The sequence below is a fragment of the Engystomops pustulosus genome, chromosome 8 (genome assembly GCF_040894005.1).
Source record: "Engystomops pustulosus chromosome 8, aEngPut4.maternal, whole genome shotgun sequence".
Classification (NCBI taxonomy): Eukaryota; Metazoa; Chordata; class Amphibia; order Anura; family Leptodactylidae; genus Engystomops; species Engystomops pustulosus.
Window position 1 is genome coordinate 78,216,457 of NC_092418.1, and position 23,212 is coordinate 78,239,668.

The window sequence follows — 23,212 nt, forward strand, 5'->3', positions numbered from 1 at the left end:
AATCTGTGTTACTGCCAAACTTTTATTTTGATGGCCTATCATAGACGGGCAAATCTCTGGCCTCTGATGGTTGACGTGATGGCTGGCCATAGCCTAATAGATGGAAAGATGGCTGTACACATTAGATTATTATGGACCATATCACCTGATCAGGTCTACATTGTCCGGGGGTGGCCCTTATGCACTTTCCACAGTTAAAGGAGAAGGATTGAGCTGTTGCATCATAACACATTCAATCATTTTATTTTTAGGGAATATAAGCTGCTGAAAGAAGAACTTCATGCTACCTGTAGTGCCCTCTCCGCATTCAGAAAGTCTCAGTCTCACCAAGCCCTGCAACCATGTGTATGGAGAAGTTGGGAGAGATAACTATAAGTTAGGAAAGTGTTTGGCCACTATATTACTCAAAAATAAAACACTGTAACCAAATATATTTCATGTAGGCAGCCATTTATATATGTTTTCTGTTTAATTGACTCATTTAAAAGAGTCAAGAGCTTTTATGGGGAGTTATGAACCGTCTAGGATGTTTCTAGAACTTGGGATATTGTGTAATAGCAGCTGTAGCTACTGCCTGGAAAGGCAACGGTTAACATTCTGATATGTGATACAAGCAATACAAGCTGGAAGGTGATTAGTGAGGTCCTGAACAGGAAGTATATAAACCCCTGCTGGGTGCAAGCACATGGTTGTATGTTCTAGCTCTCTGTTCAAAGGATAACAGTCTGCAGACAGAACCAGACATCATGGTCTGTCTGCCACAGACTGGCTCTTCATGAATCTTCCAGCTTTAGAATCTGCTGTTATCGTTTCGGCCATTGCCTGCTTTTCAATGAAGAACTGTTAGTTTATTTGCACATCCCTGCTTACTACCACACCACAGGCTTCCCCATTCATTGGCCAGGGATTAATCTTACAGACCCTCAAGGGTTGCCCCAGGGAGAAACCACTGCATCAGCCTCTTCCTCCTTATTTCTTGCACACACCACCTGTTGGAGACCTGCCAGGCTGTAGGTCTTCCCTCCGGTCCCCATACCAAGCACTGTGACCACAGCGTCACTGTGCCAGCCACTCTGTCTGCCTCCAAGCCACCAAGAAAAGGCTAGGCCCGGTGGGGGATGTTGCAACTACATTTTAACATCCATATTACTACTGAATCTGGGTGGAGTGGACCACCATCTCTCTAGTTGGACCCTAGACTACCTCACAAACCGACCTCAATATGAGAGAGCCCTGGACTATGTGTCAGACACTGTGATTTGTAGTACAGGTGCCCCTCAAGGTACAGTCCTGGGTATCTTCCTCTTCACATTCTACACAGCAAACTTCAAGTACAATTCAACTAGCTGTTACCTTTAGAAGTTCTCTGATAACTCTTCTATAGTAGGCCTCATTACCAGTGAGTATGACAGGGACTATAGAGAATTGATTAGCGGATTTGTGGTTTGGTTCCAGTAAAACCACCTAAGAATAATTGCTGGAAAGACCAAAGAGATGGTGGTAGACAGTAAATGCAATCCTCCTTCTCAACCTGTGGTCCAGGGGACATACGTTGAGGTAGTAAATTCCTACAAGTACTTGGGTGTCCTCCTCAACAACAAACTGTATTGGCCAGAGAACATAAACACACTTCACAGGAAGGGTCAGAGCAGGCTCTACCTGCTGAGGAAGCTGAGGGCATTTGGAGTGCAGGGGGCACTTCTTAAGGTTTTCCATCTTGTTTGGTGTAGTCTGTTGGGAAGCAGCAGCTCAGCTAGGGAGAGGAGCACACTAGACAAACTCATCTCTTACACACATTTCAGGTGGTAGCTGAGAGGACGATACTGTGTAAGTTGAAATCTATTCTGGAGGATAGCTCCCATCCCATGCACGAGACTGTGGTGGCATTGGGTAGCACCTTCAGTGACCGACTGCTTCAGTGTGAGAGGGAGCGTTATTGGAACTCATTCTTCCCCACTGCAATCGGGCTGTTCAACCAACAAGGCCCAAACAGAAGTAACCTGTGCCCACCACCTAACCAGTCCCTGCAGGTCCCATCCATGGACTGAATATCAAATTGCCGATCATTGCTTTTCTTCTTTTTCTATCATTTTTTCTATTAGTTCATTTATCTCTAATATTATTGTTCTGTCTGTATATACTAAAGCATACATGTTAGAAGCCTGCACAGGTCGTCACCTCAGTTTGTATGTCCTTTGTTAGCTATGATTTTGGGTACCATAATATTAAGCAGATAATATGCTAATCATTCATGTGCTTTTTTTTCCTGCCTCATACTGTTATTGGTCATTTGTATTATTAGCCAATTGACTTGTTCCTCACCAGCCATGTGTTCATCAGCCTCATCACATTTATCTGGAAAGCTCATGCAGCTCCTGGGATAATGGAATTGTTCCAAGGCAGTGGAGCTGTAGAGAGCAGATGTGGCTGCAATCAGAAAGCAGGCAAAGCCACCAAAAGGTGATTTCTTTTACATGGGATATATTGTCTCTCTCCTCAGAGGGCTACAATGAGCATTTGGTCTAATCATTTCTTTTTGATAGTTGGCCAACAGTGCTTTATGCAGGCTTGTGAAATGGTCAAAGTGTCAAGCAAAATTAGGCAAAGCAGCGAAGAGACGGCCCATTGGGTCTCATCTATCTCCTGCAGGAGAAAGCAGTTACCTGTGAAAATGTCGATTCTGCTTAAATGAGCCCATCTGTCTGCATCCCAGTGTCCTCTCCTATAGTGAATGAATTCCTCCTTCCCGTTACTGCACTAACTGAACAAAATTAGAACTGGAAAGAGGTCCCTATCGCCTGAGCTCACAAAACAGCTGTATCAGTGGCGATGTCTCACTTGCTGTTTAGTTTGCTGCATTGTAATGAGTTCATATTGATGTACCACCTCACCGTAGATGTGCAAATGCCTTTAAAGGGATCTTTAGGGGTCTTGTGAAATATTAGATAGATTAAGTTCCTTCCTTACAATATGGCAATAATGACTGTAAATCCCATGATGCATCAGTACACTATCACATTACCAACCAGAGATGGACTCATATCTACTAACGAGGGGTGCACAGGTATTACGCTCTGCATCTATGAAGTCCTAAATAGGCATAATAAGCTGAGATACCATAAGTTTATAGTCAAGGAGGCTGCAAGTTCCTTATTTATAATTATATGACAGAAACCTGTATAATTGTTATTTGAAATGTAACCAGTGTTTCTGCCCCATCTCTTTTGGAAATAACCTGTGTCGTGCAGAAGACACAATACTTGTGATGGCTAACTCATAGACTTAAGTTTAAAAAGTGTAATATCCATACGAATATGAGATTACAAATTTAGATGCCCATGACATGCTGGGCTTAAGGCATCATGGGATTGATAGCAAAGTACAGTACAATATGATCAGGAAATTAACTGCAATTAAATACAGTAGTAGAAAGATAATCATAAAAATTACACAGAAAATTGATTGTCATATAGAAAGTTGTTAAAAATATTCTATTCATTGACTCTATCCATTGATCTGCTTTAAAGGAACCTTACCAAAATCAGGCATAATAAACCACATGTAGTAATAGATGCAGGCACTGTGTGGTTATTTTATTTTTGTTATCCATGGCCTCTTTCCTTCTAAAATCAAGTTTTTATATGATGCTAATGAGTTAAAACAGCTCTTGGGGAAGCCCCTATGTCAGTGGTGGGGAACCTATGGCACCGGTGCCAGAGGCGGCACTCCAAGCTCTTTCTGTGGGCACCTGGGCCATCACCCCAGGACACCACACAGGACTCAAAGAATTTTCCTGCAGTTCCAAGCGACTTAAAAGATGCTGCTTTCAGTGATATTTTAAAGGAACAGGGAGCAATAAGTTACTGCTTTAATTTTTGGTTGGCACCTCATGATAGAGGGGGGTTTGGGGTTGCAGTTTGGGCACTCGGTCGCTAAAAGGTTCGCCATCACTGCCCTATGTGGTATAGCCTCACAGGTTGCTACAGTGTCCAGGAGCACAGCTCACCCTTGCACTGTGTGAGATTACATCAGGCAAAGGGAGGGGGGAGTGCTGAGGGAGCAAGGGGGAGGATGAGAAGGGCTCTGGTACCATCCCCTAGAGTCCTCCTGACTTACTAGCATAACTTTAAAAGTTGATTTTAGAAGCATGGATAACACGCATAAGAAGATCACCACAGTCACGGTGCCTGGATCTATGAGTAAGGTGTCCCTGGTTTATCATGATGGATTTGGATGGTAGATTTCCTTTAACAGGGAAATAAAGCAGCAGCAGGTTCCCTTTAAGGGTAGATGTGAGCAGTGTATAGGATGTAGAGCGCAGTAGCAATGCAGATGTACGAGATGTCACTAGAGACTAGAAAACAAACGCCTGCTTTGAGTTTCCAGTATGATTTGTCCACAACTGTTTAGCATCAGAGCACTTGTTATTTGTAATGAAAATGTTAGCTTTTCTTCTGGCTTGGTTTTATGGTTATTAATATGATTACTATCAGAGTTATGTCAGTGTTGGCAGCATCTGCCACTGTAGAATTTACCCAGGATACTGCACAACACATCCGATACATAAAAACAGAATGCTGAATTAGGGAGGAAATGTTAGAATTACTGTTGTGATAATAGCCCATCATATTTTTAGACTCATCATCCTTTATGGCTCTCAATAAACACTTCATAAAGTGGTTAACTGGTTGTATGAGATAAAGAGTCGGGAACTTTGGCTGTTTTTGTAGCAAATGCACATTAGTCCTTTTAGTCCTAGATGAGTGAGGCTGCTGAAATGAAGGTTTAAATTGCTTAATACAAATAGTCATGTTTCTGTTATCTGTGACTAAGTAACTGGGGTGAATATGTACTTAAAGTGACCATACAGCAAGACAACATTCACTAAGCCTAATAAGCAAAATAACTGCTGTTCCTCTGCTCCCGATGCTTCTGTGGCTTTATTCATATCACTTAGAAATTAGCTACAGAGAAATTTCCTATAAATCAGAGAATGCGCCCTAGATTGTCCTAGGTCAGGGTAGTCGAGGGGCACAAAGTGGCATCGAGAGGCTTCTGAGGCTTCAAATTCATGTATACTGTAAAATGTTACCATTCCATTTGTGTTTTATGATGCACGAAATGATGTGCAGTAATTTGGTCACCCCCCCCCCCCCCCACCATTTCAACAATTGGAGAAAAGACATTGGGGCACATTTACTTACCCGGTCCAGTCGCGATCCAGCGGCGCGTTCTCTGCTCTGCATTCGGGTCCGGCCGGGATTTATGAATGTAGTTCTTCCGCCGTCCACCAGGTGGCGCTGCTGCGCTGAAAGTCATCTCATCGCGCCGGAATTCACCACCTCGGACCAAGTGAAGGTAAGCGGTCCCCAAGCGACACTTTTTCGGTTTTTAAATGCGGCGGTTTTTCCGAATACGTCGGGTTTTCGTTCGGCCACGCCCCCCGATTTCCGTCGCGCGCATGCCGGCGCCGATGCGCCACAATCCGAGGGCAATTCAGGTACGATCGGCGCAAATCGGAAATATTCGCGTAACACGTCGGGAAAACGCGAATCGGGCCTTTAGTAAATGACCCCCATTGAATTATGGGAGGGCAAAGCAAAAGATTTAATGTAATACTTATCTGTAGTTACTTATTGTTGGGGCTTCTGGGCGTGTAACCTAAAGGGTTCTTCTGCTTTCTGTTGGTGGAAAGAGTCTATACTTACTACTTCAGATGGTGCTTCTACCTCCTGCACCATCCCAATGCTTCCATTAATGACGACTGCCAGGATCATTGTGCACGGGACAGGGGATTGGGGCAGATGTCACAAGGATCATTATTGATGGTTCATTGGGAGCAGACGCTTTAATCCTGGTTGTGGTTGTCCTTTAAGTTTTTTGGTCGGGGTTTAGGAATACATATATTATGTATGTGTGTATAGATATATAGAGGTAGTTCCTGGGTTACATAGATAGGTTCCTTGGGTTTGTACTTAAGTTGAATGTGTATGTTAGTGGGAACTGTATATTTTATAATTGCAGCTCCAGACAAAAAAAAAATCTTATTTGTCCCTGTGACAATTGGATTTTCAAAGTTTTTTGCTGTAATTGGAGCAAGGATTATCAATAAAGCTTCATTACACACACCTTACAGCTGAACATCACAGTCTGGGACTATAGTAACATCCAGAGAGCTTCACCAGAAGTCACAGGGGGCAGAGGGGTCCGTCTGTAACTAGGGGTCGTCTGTAAGTAAATACCAATGTATTTGCACTCCCAGGGTTAAGAACACCCGACTTACAGACAGACAGACGTCTCTGCCCACTGTGACCTCTGGTGAAGCTTTGCGGATGCTTTAGTCCCAGGCTGTATGATCTGTAATGAAGCTTTTTTTTATAATCCTTGCTCCCTTTTTGAGAATTCACCTGTTGCAGGGACGAAAAAACATTTTTTGTCTGGAGCTACAGTTATAAAATATATGTGTTCGAACTTGCATACAAATTCAGCTGAAGAACAAGCCTAAATAACTTATCTTGTACGTAACCCAGGGACTGTCTGTATACTCTATATCAGTGATGGCGAACCTTTTAGAGACCGGGTGCCCAAACTATAACCAAAATCCACTTATTTACCGCAAAGTGCCAACATTGCATTTTAAGCAGTAACTTATTACTACTTGCTCTTCAACATCTATCAATCATATCAGCCCCTTGAGGCCACTAATACAGTTGAAAGAGGGCACATTCAGACTATCATTGTAGCTTCTCACCAGGGTCTCTCTGTACAGGAAGAATGTAGGGTCCAGTAGAAGGACCTACAAAGATACTGCAGTTCTATCAACACTTTATCACTTTTAGTGCAGTTCCAAACAGCCAATGAAGTGTTGTTTTAAAATAGCACCAATTGCAGCATCTCTTAAATTGCTTGGGTCTGCAGGAAGATTTGGTGAATTTGGTCCTATTTGGTGAGCTCTGTCTTGGGGTCAATGGCCTGAGTGCCCACAGAAAGGGCTCTGAGTGCCACCTCTGGCACCCGTGCCATAGGTTCGCCACCACTGCTCTATATATATAATAAAAGAAAACATGTTTTGCAGTATTCAATATGAGAAGCTTGGTACTATGTGAACAAGCACTGAAAATGATTATAGATTTATAAGCCCTGTATCTTGCAATAAATAAAGCTGAAATAATGTTTATATTTTATTCATTTATTCTTGCCATTTGCTGAATATTTTATACTGATATTTTTCTTAGCAAGTGGGAATTTACAATGAGTCTGCTCCATAGTGATAATTATTTTGAGTTCCTATAATTGCGGAACCAAGAGGCAGTGTAACGTGGTGATAAAACGTGTATTCGGTGCCTTTGGTCAATGTGTCCAATTGCAATCAATTAAGAAGCAGAAATATTTTAACTAGCCAGACATAACCAATAAATATCCCTGTGTAGCAAAGCATCAGCCATATTGGAAAAACTCATTTGTTCCATCAGAAAAATCTAACGCACATTGATTTTGTCTTGAATCTTCCAAGCGCCTATTTATATTGTTGACACCAGTAACAAACCTGTTGTGGACCACACTAACATCTGTCTTTGTTATAATATGGCTCGTAACACAAGTGGCCATGGCAGGCTGCTTTTGATTAGGCTACTAATATGTTAGTGTCATAATGTTTAGCTTCCGACATAATCGACTGCACTGCTCTTCTCCATTCCCGCTTTACATTTTAATCTCATCTGAAATTGCTAGCTAGAGCAGGCTGCTATTGCATTAGCGCCAAGGGATTTATATGTAATTATTAATCTCCTAAGATGCCAATGGGCTTTCAGAGTACCCCTCTCCCACGTTAAAGACTCTATCTTATGAGGGCATAAGACAATATATAGGATATAAGTTATATTATAGGATATAATATATAGGATATACTGTAGGTCCACCAGAAGGACCACCTTCCATATAGCAATATAAGCCTTGTTATTTTCAAAAGTCTAATTTATTATTTGTTATAGTGTTAGACCCTAGCGGTAAATGATTGTTAACATTGTCTGCTCAAAGTAGGCCCTGTCAGGAGGATTGATACAAAAGAAGCAGGTATATAAAAACGTTCTGATCCTTCTCTCCTCCCACCTGCTGCATCATAATCGATGGGTGTGGCCAATCTACAGGTTTTCTGAGTTTGAATTCTCCCCAGACAAGATACATAGATGAATAGGATGCTCCCTACTCATCGATCCCCTAGCAGTTATGTGCTTTGTGTGCGGAGGTATCCTGGTGAAGTAGGACATCATGGCTGAATGGAAGGAAATGGTAATAACCGATGGCCACTGATGGAAATAAGGGCTTAGGGCAATGCAGAAGGAAGGAGTCCATGGAATATAATATATATATATATATATATATATATATATATATATATATATATATATATATATTATATTCCATGGACTCCTTCCTTCTAACATCAACTTAGAAAATTATACTAAGATTTCTGAAGGGCTCTAGGGGTGTTACCAGAGCCATCTGTGCTTTAGCTTCACAAGCTGGCTTCACACTGTCTCCCTCTCCTACTGTGCTCCCTCAGCACTTCCCCCGTCCCTCTGCTTTACGTAATCTTGCTGGAACAGAGGAAGTTTCAGCACACAGTGGGAGGGAAATGTTCTCTGTGCACTGTTAAAGCTTGTGAGGCTGCAGCACAGAGGTCCACTGGTAATGCCCCATTATTGGGTTCATTAGCATAATTGTAAAAGTTATGCGGCCATGGATAACAAATATAAGAAGATTACCACAGTCACTGTGCCTTTTATGCTGGATTTTGATGGTCAATATCCTTTAAAGAGTATAAAGTGACTGGACACATGCTGGATATATTTTATGATTGTGATGTGCACTGGGAAAATAATATCCTCTTATGAATGAATGTGACTTAACCAGGATCTTAATCCTGTACATACCTGTACAGTTATTTATGTAGATTTCTTTTGATTGTGCTGCATTTGGTCATCTATGAGTTTATTGATTGAATAATTAGCAGCTCTTGTATTGATTAGTTGTTGTACGTATCTCTCTCATAGACAGTGATTGGGATTGCTGGGAATTGCTGTGCTCTGTCATTTCTGAAGCTCCCTTGGTATTGAATGAAGCGGCAGGACACACACTCTACCTACCAATCCATCAATTAGTGAGATTAGGATCCCCATTCTCCTTATGAGTGGGGGTTTCAGCATCTGGAGCCTCACTGATCAAATTGTTATATTATATCCTGTGAATAGTCAATAACAGTAATGTTTGGTACAACCCCTTTAAAAAAAACCAACTATTTCATATTATTGGACCTGACACATTCGGGAGTAACTCTGCCTCAGTGACCCACAATTGATAACTCATTGGGTTTTCTGTTTGTATATGTACTGTTATATTTACTATAGAGAACCATTATCTTTCCTACCCATGCCTATAAAGTTTTACTTCAAGGTTACATGTATACATGACTTCAGTTGCATTGTATATTGAGAACAATTGTGTACATTGAGTATATGTATTTTTTATTCTTATGTGATATGTATTTTAAAGTTCTGTAGACTTGGAATAAAGAGTGGTACTGTAATACGCTTAGCGCTATGTGACATTGGAGCAGTTTAATGGAAGCTTTGTCCTAGAACAGGTAATGCAGCTCTAAGCAGCCACTCATGAATTGAGAGCATAAATTCAGCGTCCAGCTTTCCTGATTCCTCTGCTTAAATATTTAAAGCTTTTCAATGCTAATCTTTTTCATCGCACATTTTCTCTGGGTGCACATTATTCAGAGCTAGAATGGTGTTTAGAATGGGATCAGAATTTCGAATAAAGGAAGCGGCACAGCTCCATTCTCACATATCCTAACAATGGACAACCTTTCATGACAGCGTATGATGTCTGCCTATCACGGTTATTGTATCGTGCGGCAAAAACTTGTAGTGTGTGTGAATTTCTATTGTAATTCAGACAAAAGACCATTTTCAAAATAAGATGCTAATGTAAGTTGTATGTAATACACTAGTAGAGGCCTCCACTAATGGCTCTATTTCAGTTTATTGAAACCAATTACCAATTAAGATACATTTGTGGATAGATGAAAGTTTGCTTTGCATAGTCCAGTTTCATTCCCTATCGCCCTCCTAATACCTCTGGGGAAGTACTATACCCTATTTAGAAAATAAGTTTTCGGAAATGAAAAAGTTTGTTCCATATACTTTATTTAGAGGATAAAGTATAAGGGAGCAATTTATCATAAGTGTCTGAGAGCAGAACTGTTCTAGTTGCCCATGGAAACCAATCAGAACTCAGCTTTCATTTTCCCACTGGTGTATATAAAATTACAGCTGATCTCTGATTGGTTTCCATAGGAAACTAGAACAGTTTTACCTTGGACACCTTTGATAAATCTCCCCCTAAGTGTCTTATTGCTGAGGGGTTCACCTGGTGGGACACTTGGTTCACATATGAACACAAGTCACCAAGTTCCTCATATGAATGGATTGATGGCTTACTTACATGACCATCATTTCATTCACTTCTAATAGAATGATGGAGAATGCCAAAGGTTACATAAATGATGGTTAAACAATCATCCAACTGCTTAATCCACATTAGACATACATTTTATTTGCATAGAATGCACAGAGAATACTGTCAACCTTGGTGTAGCATACTGCAGGCCCGACAGAGTTCACCAACTTTTTGTGGTGCACCTTTTACATGGGACTAACAAGATCTGGTGTTATGATAGGGCATCGTAAATGAAAACACTATATATAAAATAAATACATTTTATTGGTATGCATTAAAAACATTTAAAAGTAATGTTTTTAATACTCTCCAAATACTACAGTATAACACGATTATAACATAACGCCTTATATGTTTCTCATAATACTGCCAAAATAAAACATCATTTAGGATTTACCGCTGTGGTTGTAACTTAACTCTACTGAAAACAATGTACCAGAAGATCTCCCAATTGTTGGTTTGATCGACTATTTGTGAGTAGCATGAAAAGGGAAAGGGGCTTTGTATAAAGGGGCCCATGTGAGTCACATCGGACCAAATTCTGGCATTGTTAATATTAATAATCCCACCATACAGTGTTTAAAATGTGATTAGGGTACTGAAGGTTTACAGACTATGGCTATTCTCTATGATACAACTTCTGGTTGTACACTCCCGTCAAGTAAAGTTTTAATGGAAAATGTTTGCTCCTAATGTTTCTTTATCTGAGGAATAAGAGTAAGGCCTCATGCAGATAAATGGAGTCTGGTTGTCAACCTGGGTGTAGCATACTGCAGGTCCTACAGAGTTCACCAACTTTTTTGTGGTGGACCTTTTACATGGGACCAACAAGATCTGGTGTTATGATAGGGCATTGTAAATGAAAACACTATATATATATAAAATAAATACATTTTATTTTTACACACTGGCAATAGGTATAGGCAAAATGAAATTAACCATGCACAATATAAATCAACCGTCAAACATCACCACCGTGACACTTCTTATATACCTGTGCAAGCTGTTCTCACCTAAAAGAACATGCAAAATCCGTCAGAAATGTAGCGCATAGAATGCAACACCATGCAATGGCAGTTTGGAGGGGAGTATCACTGTACCGAGCAGGCATAAATTATGTTCTTAAATTGCCATTTGGCACTTTGCAAAAAAAAATTGGGTTTCGTTTGTAGTTTGGGCAAAGGGTCTCTAAAAGGTTCGAAATCACTGCTCTAGATCTAAAGTGTGCACCAAAGTTTTGTGTGTGTTAAGATTCCAAGTCATCCTCGATTCCAGGCACATTTAAAATCTGTTTCTCAGCTTGTACGTGACTGAATGTTGTGGAAATGGTTAGGGAGAAAAAACTTGCGTCTGATCTAGGTTTTCTACTGAAAATGCTCTTTTGAAGAGGCATTTTTGAATTTGTTGTTTATGTCTTTTATCTGACATCAGTAATTATTTCGAGATAAGGCACTCCACTATCTTTGCTTCACAGAAGTGACCTAGAGTAGTCAGGAGGTCCACACTAACCCATATCTTTAAGTACTACCTTTACATTGACAGGAAATAATGAAGATTAGACTAAAGCTGCTTGTATTGATCACATGTCATTCAGGTCTCAAGATAGTCTGGCTGTTTATGGTCAAGGTGTGTCCATATTTAAGTGGTTGCAGTAAAAGGGTCCTTAAGCAGTGTCTGAATTGAGTTTGTACACTCAATACAAAAATTCTGTAGTGGCCTAGATAAGGGATTATCACATTTTACAGCCATTATGAATGAAGTATGGTCAATGCAGCCATAAAACCCAATGTAGATGTCATCTAAATCTACCAAAAAAATGCAGAACCCCTTTGAATACGACAAAATATATTGGCAGGTATACAGTATGTACTATCTCTTAGAGCCATATGTGTAGGGCAACCACATGTCAATACCCAAGTGAGCTCTGGAGATGAAAGTTGTTCATGTATCCCTAACTGATTATGATCGACTGAAGGTCTATTGTCTATTCTGTTGTCTTAATAATAATAATAACTACCCTACTAGACTACTCTCCTCAGTATACGGAGCGGGAAGGAGCTGTCTCAGAACAATCCTTTTTTGCCTTAATATGGGGATTTTTTGGGGTCTGGTCAACTATGTGTATTAGATCCTATTTGCATTTGCCCTGTGGTAGATATTGCAGGAAGAGGATCAAGCTGTTATGCAATCCTTTTATTCTAAAGGAGACAAGCTACCACCAGATGAATGAGGCATTGACTTCCCCTTTCTAATTGAGAACAAATCCATATTAGTTGGTTCAATAGCTCTTATTTATGCCAGCAAAGATCTATTTGGTAGATTTTTTGAACTATGAGGAAAATGTTTCCTCCCAAAAGACCAGAGCCGTCATGCCAAAAACACCCCATTATTGTTATATGGTTGAGAATATGGAATGTTGTGAAGTGTAGTTCAATAGTGACAGTCACTTCTGCATGATATATACAACCCTGCATACATTGGAAGATCTGTCCAGCAGTCTTCTCACTTGCACTTGGTCAATGGGTTCAGAAGGCCACAGACAGGACTGTGTGCAGCCCAACAGCTGGAACCACATGTAAGATATAGACAGCAGGAAACCTGGTCCAGCCATCCTCTTCCCCTGAGCCAATGGGTGAATGAAGTTGTAAATTGTGTTCTGTGCAAAATACACTGCTGCACATAACATCCTCCATTCTTTACATTTGTGTCAGGTCGAATGCCGGGCCACCTCACGCTGCCGGGGCCCATAGCAGCAGCTGTAGCCACTGCCCCTGTAGTTACACCCCTTCTATGTTCCCCTTTGCTACCAATCGTATACATTTTGACAACTCCTGTATACTGTGACTCCCTCAACCCTTTCTCCCATTATTAATGACATACATATTTACTAAGGACCGTTCGCCAGTTATCAGTCGGACTTTGCATGTTCTTTTTTCTTTCACAGGTACTTAACCCCTTAACGACTTGGCCTTTTTTAGTTTTTTCACTTCCATTTTTCACTCACCAAATTCAAAAATCTATAACTTTTTTATTTTTCCACATAAAGAGCTGTGTTATGGCTTATTTTCTGCGTAACAAATTGCACTTCATAGTGACGGTATTTAATATTCCATGGCGTGTACTGGGAAGCGGGAAAAAATTCCAAATGCAGTGAAAATGGTGAAAAACCACATTTGCAACGTTTTCTTGTGGGCTTGGATTTTACAGCTTTCACTCTGCGTCCCAAATGACAGGTCTACTTTATTCTTTGGGTCGGTACGATCACGTGGATACCAAATTTGTATAGGTTTTATAATGTTTTCATAAATTTAAAAAAATTAAAACCTCCTGTTCAAAATATTTTTTTTCTATTTTGCCATTTTCTGGCTCCAATAACTTTTTCATACTTTTGTGTACGGAGCTGTGGGTCGTGTAATTTTTTTCGAATTTTGATGGCGTTTTCATTTTTGGGACTGTGCGACCTTCTGATCACTTTTTATTAATTTTTTTTATAAGTTTCAAAATGGCGTAACGGACGCTATTTTTCGTTACGGGGTTAAACGCAGTGAAAAACCGTTATTATATTTTGATAGATCAGGCATTTTCGGACGCGGTGATACCTGCTGTGTTTATGATTTTTACTGTTTATTTATATTTATATCAGTTCTAGGGAAAGGGGGGTGATTTGAATTTTTAGGTTTTTTATATATATATTTTTTTTACTTTTTTTTATTTTTACTTTTACTATATTTCAGACTCCCTAGGGTACTCTAACCCTAGGTAGTCTGATTCATCCTATCATATACTGCCATACTACTGTATGGCAGTATATGTGGATTTTACTCCCCATTAAAACGAAGTAGCCTCAGGTATTCGGAACACCCGAGGCTACCATGGCGACGGATCACCGCTCCCCGTGACGTCATTGGGGAGCGACGATCCGGGACAAGAGGGCGACATCATTGCCGGCGGCGATCGAGGTGAAAACACCCGCGATCGGTGCTAGTACGGCGCGCATTGGGAAGGGGTTAAGAAGTGCCTGTGCCACATTTGTGTTGCACGCGACTGTTTTGTGGGCGGCTGCACTATTCTTCATGCAACACAAATTTCTTCACTGATATGGGTGTTCCAGTGCTCAGTCAGACCGTGCGCCAGATTTTCATGCAAGGTCCGACAGTAGTGTGTTGCACTACCCATGTTAAAGGTGCACCAAAGAACTGGTGCTCTCTGTCGGAGCAGTGTAGAGGGCGCCAGATTCATGAAGAACATGCGCCAGAAATCATGAATCTGGTGCACTCTGCTCTATACACAGGCAAACTGCATTAATTGCAGTTTGTACCGTTCTTAGTAAATGTGGGGCACTGTCTTTCTTCAAGCAGTCTGATCAAAAATTAAGTTTTTATTATTTTTATTTTAAGGGGAACGCCGCCTGCAGAATTGAATGCTATATACCAGTGGTGGCGAACCTATGGCACGGGTGCCAGAGGCGGCACTCAGAGCCCTTTCTGTGGGCACCCGGGCCCTTGCCCCAACACACCAGACAGGACTCAAAGAATCTTCCTGCAGTTCCAAGCAACTTAAAAGATACTGCTTTAAGACATTTTTTTTTTAACATTTTATTTGATTTTCAATACATAACAGAAAAAGAAAAACTTAAACATTAGCCTTTTGCTGGAGGCAGAGTTGACGCGCTAATATCGTTGATCTTTAAGACATATTTTGATACTGACTTCTCTACTTCGAACTGTAGGAATAGGGAGAGTGAGTAGACAGGGCTGAATTATCTTTGGAGGATTCTCTGTGTACAGAGGGACACTGGAAAGAAGCTTAAGTGATGCAAATTTTCCATTTTTCTACTGTGTTGCTGTCCTCAGGAGGCCAATCTGATTGAAAGCTGTTGAAGAACAGGGAGCAATAACTTTCTGCTTTAATTTTTGGTTGGCACCTCGTGATAAATAAAGGGGTTTAGGTTGCAGTTTGGGCACTCGGTCGCTAAAAGGTTCACCATCACTGCTCTATACTATACTACTGTATAGTATCTGTTTCTGCTGCTTCTATGATGATGAATTCTATAGATATAATGTTGCTTATTATGGAAAAACAGGTGTTAAATTCAGTACATCATAAAATGATCACAAATAGCTTATTCTGGAAAGTCATCTGAAATGAAACTTCAACTAATTCGACTAATATATGCATATTCTGATAAGAATTCTGTTCTAGCACATAAGGAATTCATGGTTTTAAATCACAAATGGAAAAACAGCTAAAAGGCTATAAAATATTGTTACTTCTAGTTTCTGTATATTGTTTCCGCACATCCTATCGGCAAAATGTTGTGAAGTGCCTTCACTGCCTGCAGTTTACATTTATTTACAGACATTTCTGACACGGAGTATGTTACAATAATTTAATTGTTTCCAGTGGCAAAGGTTGGAACAGATGAGAGCATTGACTATGCTTTATACCTATCTGTTTGTAAGTCATTTGCGCTAAAACACCATTACACCTGGGGCTGATTTCAAAGCTGCGACACCGTCACATTATATAAGAGCTGAATGATGAAAAGGTCACAGATTCTTCCACTTGTACAGTTACAGCACTCGCAGTTTATGGCTACAGATGCAATTCATTCTCTGTAAGCACATTCCTGCTAAGAGACGTCTCCGCTCGTGCTGCCCATTGACTTAAGTGCCTGTTCAGTGTTGTGGAGACTAAAATGGATACATGGGACTTTCCATACAGATGGGGGGGGTGTAACATTCACAAGTCCCAATGGCTCTCTTGACTAGCCGGCATTGATCCTAAGCATCACAAGCAGCCTAACAGGCATACACAGCGCCTCTGCTTGCTGAATTTGCATCACAAAGGCAAATTTGCATCTGGACACTCTGCTTCTAGTCACGAGATAATCAAAAATGACTAGTGCTGAATAGTAATAGGGCAACTCTGACAATCCTGGACAAGGAAGAGGCGCGCTGTGAATTTATCAATTAATTTATTCATTTATGTCAATGTAGTAAGTATGCAGCACGCATGCCGAGGATCAAACAGGTCATTAAAGTCACAGAGAATCGTATTCATCATGTCAGACTAGTGGGATCTGGTACGATTTGTGCCATTACAGATTCTAGAAGCTTCCTTGGGCCATTAATGTGTGAACTGGTTGATGAGCTGCCTTTGTTTTTTTACTTCTATTTTTGACCCATCAGGACATTTTGTAATTGATGCAATATAAGACCATTAGTGGGGATCCTGACCTTATTGCTGCAAATTGCTAACTTCTGCCTCCTCTCTAAACAAAGCTTTTTTCTTGTTATTTTGAAGTGCATCGGTTCTGTATAATCTGTAGATGTGCATGGCCTAGATCTATCATGATTTGTGTCTTAGATGAATTGTTATTTGATTGCTTTGTCCATTGTCATCTCACAGATGCATCCTAATCAATCAACTCTTCAATAATCGTTATCCAGGTCTCTCTGGAAAAGGTCTTCTCCTAATCAACCCCTGTGCTAGAATCCTAAGATCTAGTAAATGCAAGAAATGTTACTGCACCATGGGGTCTGTAAATAGAGTATGGTTTCCTTGGCTTAGAGAGCATATTGGATTAGTTAAATAATAGTTTATGAATTCCCTTGTTCACACAATATTGAGTGGAAATTTAGTTTTTCTAAATAAGGTAAGGAAACCTACCATCACGGATCTACCTAATAAGGTAGACCCGATGGTCAGTTACCACTATAACCTTTAGCCCCATAACAGTTTCAAATTATCATGAAATTCATTAGAAGCACTTAAATTCTTTAGCTTTTATTTATGCAAATTATTGGCAAAGGCTACTATGTCGTGGATCATGGAGCCTCTCCGTGTAGTTGGAACAAAGACTACTCCATGACCAGTAGCCTGTGTGGATCCCACCTTCCAGCAGCTGCGTTCCCTCGTCTGCGAAGCCGGCAGACGCCCTCTTTGCTCATGTGCGTCCTTGCAAAGATAGTCTATGCAGAGCACATGCGCCAGAGCTCCGAAGCCAGAGCTAAAGATCTAAAGCTTTGCAGATGAGGTCACACAAAAATACTATGGGGCTGACAGTTATAGCAGCAACCTACCATTGTATCTAGGTAGAATTGTGATGGTAGGTTTCCTTTAAGTGATAAAAATTGGCTGCCAGCAACTGTAACTTTAAAACTTTTATATATACTTTTTAGATATTGAACTGTGCCAAAATTGGTGACTTTTTCACTCGCCTAGATAAGTTAGACACAGAAGAATTTTTCATTATTTTGCCAGATATATCTTTAAAAATCCATATGTAGAAGTACAAAGAAGTTGCAATTTTGGCGCAAATAGCAGTAAAATGGTGCAGTCTTTGGGCAAATACCCTCCAGTCTTGAACAGGAATAGGCAAATGTTTAGAAGGTGGTTGCAGAAAAACTTTTGTGCAACATTTTTTTTTTTTTTTAAAAAGCGCAAAATAACCTATCCTAAGTGTACATCATTAATATGACATCATTGGGTTCCAACACCCAGTACCCCGACAATCAACTGATATCAGCAGCCACGAACCAGAACTACACACTGCCAAAAGCAGATTGCTACAATCCCTGTGCAGGTGTTGTGCAGGGCTAACTTTTCTTCTCTTAAATGAGAGTTGAGCTTTAACTATTGAAAATGCCCACTGCACTGTGAAGGCAGCTATCTGCCTTGGACTCTTGGTATTAACCAAGAACTTTGGAGCATTGTCTAGAAGGCAGAATAAGTGCCCTCTTTTCACAATAGACTTTTTGGGGGGGTCATGGGTCCTACAGCACCCCCTCTATATGCTTTTGAGCGACATGGCTGCAGAGACTGACTCATTAGAGGGGTTCTGGAAGGCAGTTTCTGTTCTAGAGAGATTTCCTAACTCTTTAAGAAGTCTTGGTTGTGAACTCTTTTTCCAGAAGGCTACTAGACAATGCAGGATAGATGGTAAATATGAATTGTACCTGTGATATTTGTGGGTCAAACCACATGTCATCTTTTAATAATGGTTGAAGTGTTTCTAAGGTTACATTTATCATGACATTTTACTTGTCCCAACTGGGTGCCACCTCCTGAACCCATTATACAGTACAGTAACCAGCTTACATCTGGTGTGCACTAAGAGTCCGTCATAAATCAAAATGTAATGAAAAGCAAGTACATAATTTTTATGCAGATTTTTCCATCACACTAATGTAATTATGTCACTTTAAGAAAAGAGAACAAACCCATCTCCTACCAGATCAGTATTACAAACCATCTGTTAATAATTCACTAAACGCCATCAGGTAAAACGCACTAATAATAATTTACAGTGTGTAAGTTGCTTCAGAAACCTGTTCCCTTGACATAAATTGCTCATGACATCTTTGGCGGTTTGTCTTACATATCATGGAATGAAGCAATTTTATATGAAATGTGTCGAAGAAAGACAAAGTGGTATAAATGTTCAGAATGGAAAACTTAGCACAGAAGAATGGAAGAGCTATGGGATTTCTCTGACTATCACATCAACTCTACTCCTCCCTCTACCTTTTAATCATTACATTGATAAACTTCCATTTAGGAATTGCAGATGAAAATCGTAACTAAACGTAACGCGCCAACAAGGCATATCGGGGCATTTAATAGGTTAGACGGGTGTCAGCGGAAAATCTTGGGATTTCAAAAATCCAATTATTGCTGCTAATATGCTCATATTAAACAGTTATATTTGATCACTGCCCTATGGTTCACCCATCCCTTAGCTTGTTATCAGACTACAGTTTCTCATATCTACTGTTTGCATTTTAATTGGCTCTGGGAATAAGTAAACCCAGTAAGCTGACAATAGTCATGAATATAAGATCAGCCCACGGTCTATCTGTCAGCCTCTACCTACAGCGAGAAAGCCTCTCGTCTCCATTAAAATGCTAACACTGACTCGTGGTAAGAGAAAAAAGCAAATGTTCTGTATGTAAAGAGCAGTATACTATTACATTGGGTCACCGTGTGAACTATAGAACATTTTGTTGCTGGTAATACAGGTGTTTGAGTAACTCTGTGTGATACCTGCAATTCAATGGGTGAATTTACGAGTTACAAAGATTAACAATGTGATGTTGTCTGACATTGAACTTGGGCTGGGTAGGACATCACATGCTGCATTGTACAAGTAGATGAACTAAGTAGAGACTTAGAAATGCTACAGTGGACCCATGATCAGTCATTTGCAGGTGATTCTTTTGTAGCAGTCGCATGACTTACATCAGAGAACTGACAAGTAATAAACACAGAAAAAAGCACTATTATTGCACCCCCTATTGTCCAAAAATAGATACAGACAAGAGTAATGCAGTACGTTATTTCAACAAGTAAAAATTTAAAGGGGTATTCCAGGAATATGAACGTCTGACACAAAAACCCATGATGATATAACTTAATGAATACAACAATACTCAAAGTCATTAGTAACAAAACGGAGCTTAAATAATTTGATTTTATGATTTACAAAGTTTATGGCCTCTCTAAAGTAGGTGAAGTTATCACTAAGATGGCCGCCACTGGAAACTACAAGTTCCATGATCCTTTAGTTCTCAGTAACTCCTCCTCCCTCTTATGCTCTGCTCCCAGTCATGATGTAACAGGTTTTCTTGCTCTGTTACCATAGTAATGATGTGTAACTGCCATCACCACAACACTGATCATACTGGATGCACTGCAACCAACCGACTACAGCCAAACGTAGTGGTGATCACATGACCTTCCCAGGCAGGTTCAGGCCATGTGATGTGGACATGTGACAGCAGCCATCTTCTGTCCTGCAACGGACCGCGCGGAGGAAATAAACGGACTGATTAAAGGGCCAGTAGCATTTTAATTCTTCATCACTGTCTATGTCATCAGCATTTTCTGCTAAGGGGAGCAAAATTTTAAATAACAACTAATTACACATTAGCTTATATTTTGAGTACCCATTCGTATATGAATTATGCTGATTCCTGGAATACCCCTTTAAATTAATGATGCATTGGGGAAGATTTATAAAACTAAGACAGTTCAACACAACTCGCCATATTCATCGATGTCTGATTCTAAATAATAAATTTGGCAATGTATACAGACTGTCTAATCTACTTTTTGCAACTCCCATTACCTGGCTTAGTTTAGGTAAAAAAACTGAGCCAAAATTTTGTTGTGTTTGCACTATTTTTGGCGCATGCCTGTTTCCTCTGAACCTGCAACCCCTTTTATGAAATTATGCCCTTTTTGTTGTAGAAGTAGTAAAATGTCTACAAATTCCCTTAAAGGGGTTGTCTGATTGTTTTTAAAATTTAGGAGCCAGGCTTGGGAGGCATTTTTTTTTAAAAAAAACAAAAAACCTTTTTCTCACCTCCGGTGCCACTGTTTTTTTACAGGGGCACATAAGATCCGCTAAGTTCGGTTTCCGGCTGGCCGAGGTGGCCGGCCACACCCACTTGTCCCCATATACCTCCGGCTGATACAGCGCTGGAAATAGGGATAGGTGGGCGTGGCCGGCCACCACTGCAAGCCAGAAGCTGAACTCATCGGAGCTTATGTGTTAATAAACAGGGACACAGACCGACAAGAAGCCAGCGCGGGACATCAAGAGCAACAGAGGAGGTGAGTACAGGTTTGTTTTTTAAAAAAATCCCTTCCCAGCCCGGCTCCAGAATTTTATTAACAATCGGATAACCTGTATAACCTGTATAAACCCTACATAAATCGTCCTCATTAAGTTTTAAAGGATGTTGCCAATTCTCCAGAGAGGCCTGTTTTAGCACATACTTGTATTTCTCTTGTAATGTTGTTACTCTTATCCTCTAGTCCTCTTGCCCACAAGTGAGTTTGATGCATCGAAAGTTGTACCATGTGCTCGCTGCCGTGTCTGGCCTGAACATTTAGAAACTGAACTAACATGCTGAGTCAGTTCCGATGTTGAGCGTTCAGGCCAGACATTGCAACAACCACTCAATGAGAGTTTGAAACATTAAACACACTCATAGCCAAGAGCCCTTTATATCTTGGAATAAATTGACCACTAGGTGTTATGTATCATTTCCCTTGAGAGGGGTAAATTCTGGACCTAGATAGCTCCCATTTATTATCTATCCCCAAGTAACGTAACATTGGCATTATATAAGTTAGAGTTAATACAGACCAGTGGGTACTGGAGCCATTTTCCGCTGATGCTGTGTCCAGTGGTAAAATAGACATTTCAGGAGGCAACAGTTTCTCATAAATGTACTTTTAAAGAAGACACAACATATCTCATCTACTTTTCACCTGTGGAATGGTGGATCTGGTGTTACATTCAGGGTGTGGAATTCCAGGCAGGGTCGGCACTAGGTTTCAGTAGGCCCCTGGGCGATAGAGCCTCAGTAGGCCCCTATGCAGTGAACTCACGTGGTGGCATTAAAAATTCAGAAACTAAAATGGTTTCCTGTTCCCCCAAATATTCCTTAGTTTATCATCCAAAAAGCCTATGAATTCATTAGATACAGCCCCCTCACCCCTATGGATTGTTTATGTACAAACTTATGTGCCCCCCATGAGCCCTGGGCCCCATCACTTGCTTTGAGTATGCCCAGTACTGGCACCGGTCCTGATTCCAGGTCAGGTATTACCTTGCTGTTTGCCTCTTTAAGTTAGATCCTGTTTATCTCAGTACAGTAAAAATACAGTACATATATTTCTATGTATCCAATTTATTTACACAGATCTTAAGGTATATACAATGAAATGAAATCTTCTTTCAATACTGCAACAGAACACTTGATGCTTTTCCTTTAGCAGATAAATGACACGTCAGTCATTACAGATTAAGTGAACGTTAACTTGACATTTGACGTGTAACATGACATGCCAATAAATGAGCGATGTAATTCATTAAATTTCAAGTTCATATTTGCTACCTCTGCACAGAGCATCATATAGCAATAAACCATTAAAAAGCCTGACATTAGAGCCACATTCACTCTTACTAGCACTGGAGCATTGACAGATAATGGAACAGTTGTTTACATAAGACTGTCACTTGAACTTTCCAACTTCTGCCTCCCACCTCCTGGCAGCGAGATAATAACCTGTTCTTATTGCAGTGGGGTTTTCATTGTTTAAGGAAGAAGAGCTGACAACCATATCTGCAATGTTATCTCCCTTTATTATATTCCAGACAGGAACAAAAACATGTAATAATTGAATACGCTGTATGGATAAAAGACCTGTCGTGTGGTCCGTCACATAGAATAAGCTGAGTGCTAACTACATTCATTCTCTGAACTCTTAGACTGGGAAGACATATATTTCGTCACTATAGTGCATTACGGTACTATTTACGTGTGCCGCCAAACCATCTGAAGTAAATTTTAATAAATATGAGAATTATTAGTCCATAAACGGGTTTTGTGGTTTCTAGTCAATACAATTTAATAACCAGGATTCATGGAGTTCAGCCACTTGTTTTTAATGACAAGTATTGGTTTCTCTCTGTCAGGAAATGTTTGATATCTTAGGGAGGTGTCCATTAATAGATGTGAGAAAAGATTTGTCTCTGTGGTTGGATTCTACTTTTAACAGGCTCCTGAGCATCTCAACAGCACCCCCATACCCCAAAGTCATCATTGGCCCATTTCCATATACTACTTCAAAATTATATTATTATTATCACTATATAATGATAAATAAT

The 23,212-nt window shown here is 40.2% G+C and overlaps 1 protein-coding gene across 2 annotated transcripts in view; it reads left to right on the forward strand.

Moving 5' to 3' along the window:
- The window catches only part of SPAG16 (sperm associated antigen 16), a 666,704-nt gene that overhangs the window by 497,948 nt on the left and 145,544 nt on the right, over nt 1-23,212 (forward strand). The gene's annotated exons all lie outside the window — the stretch shown is intronic.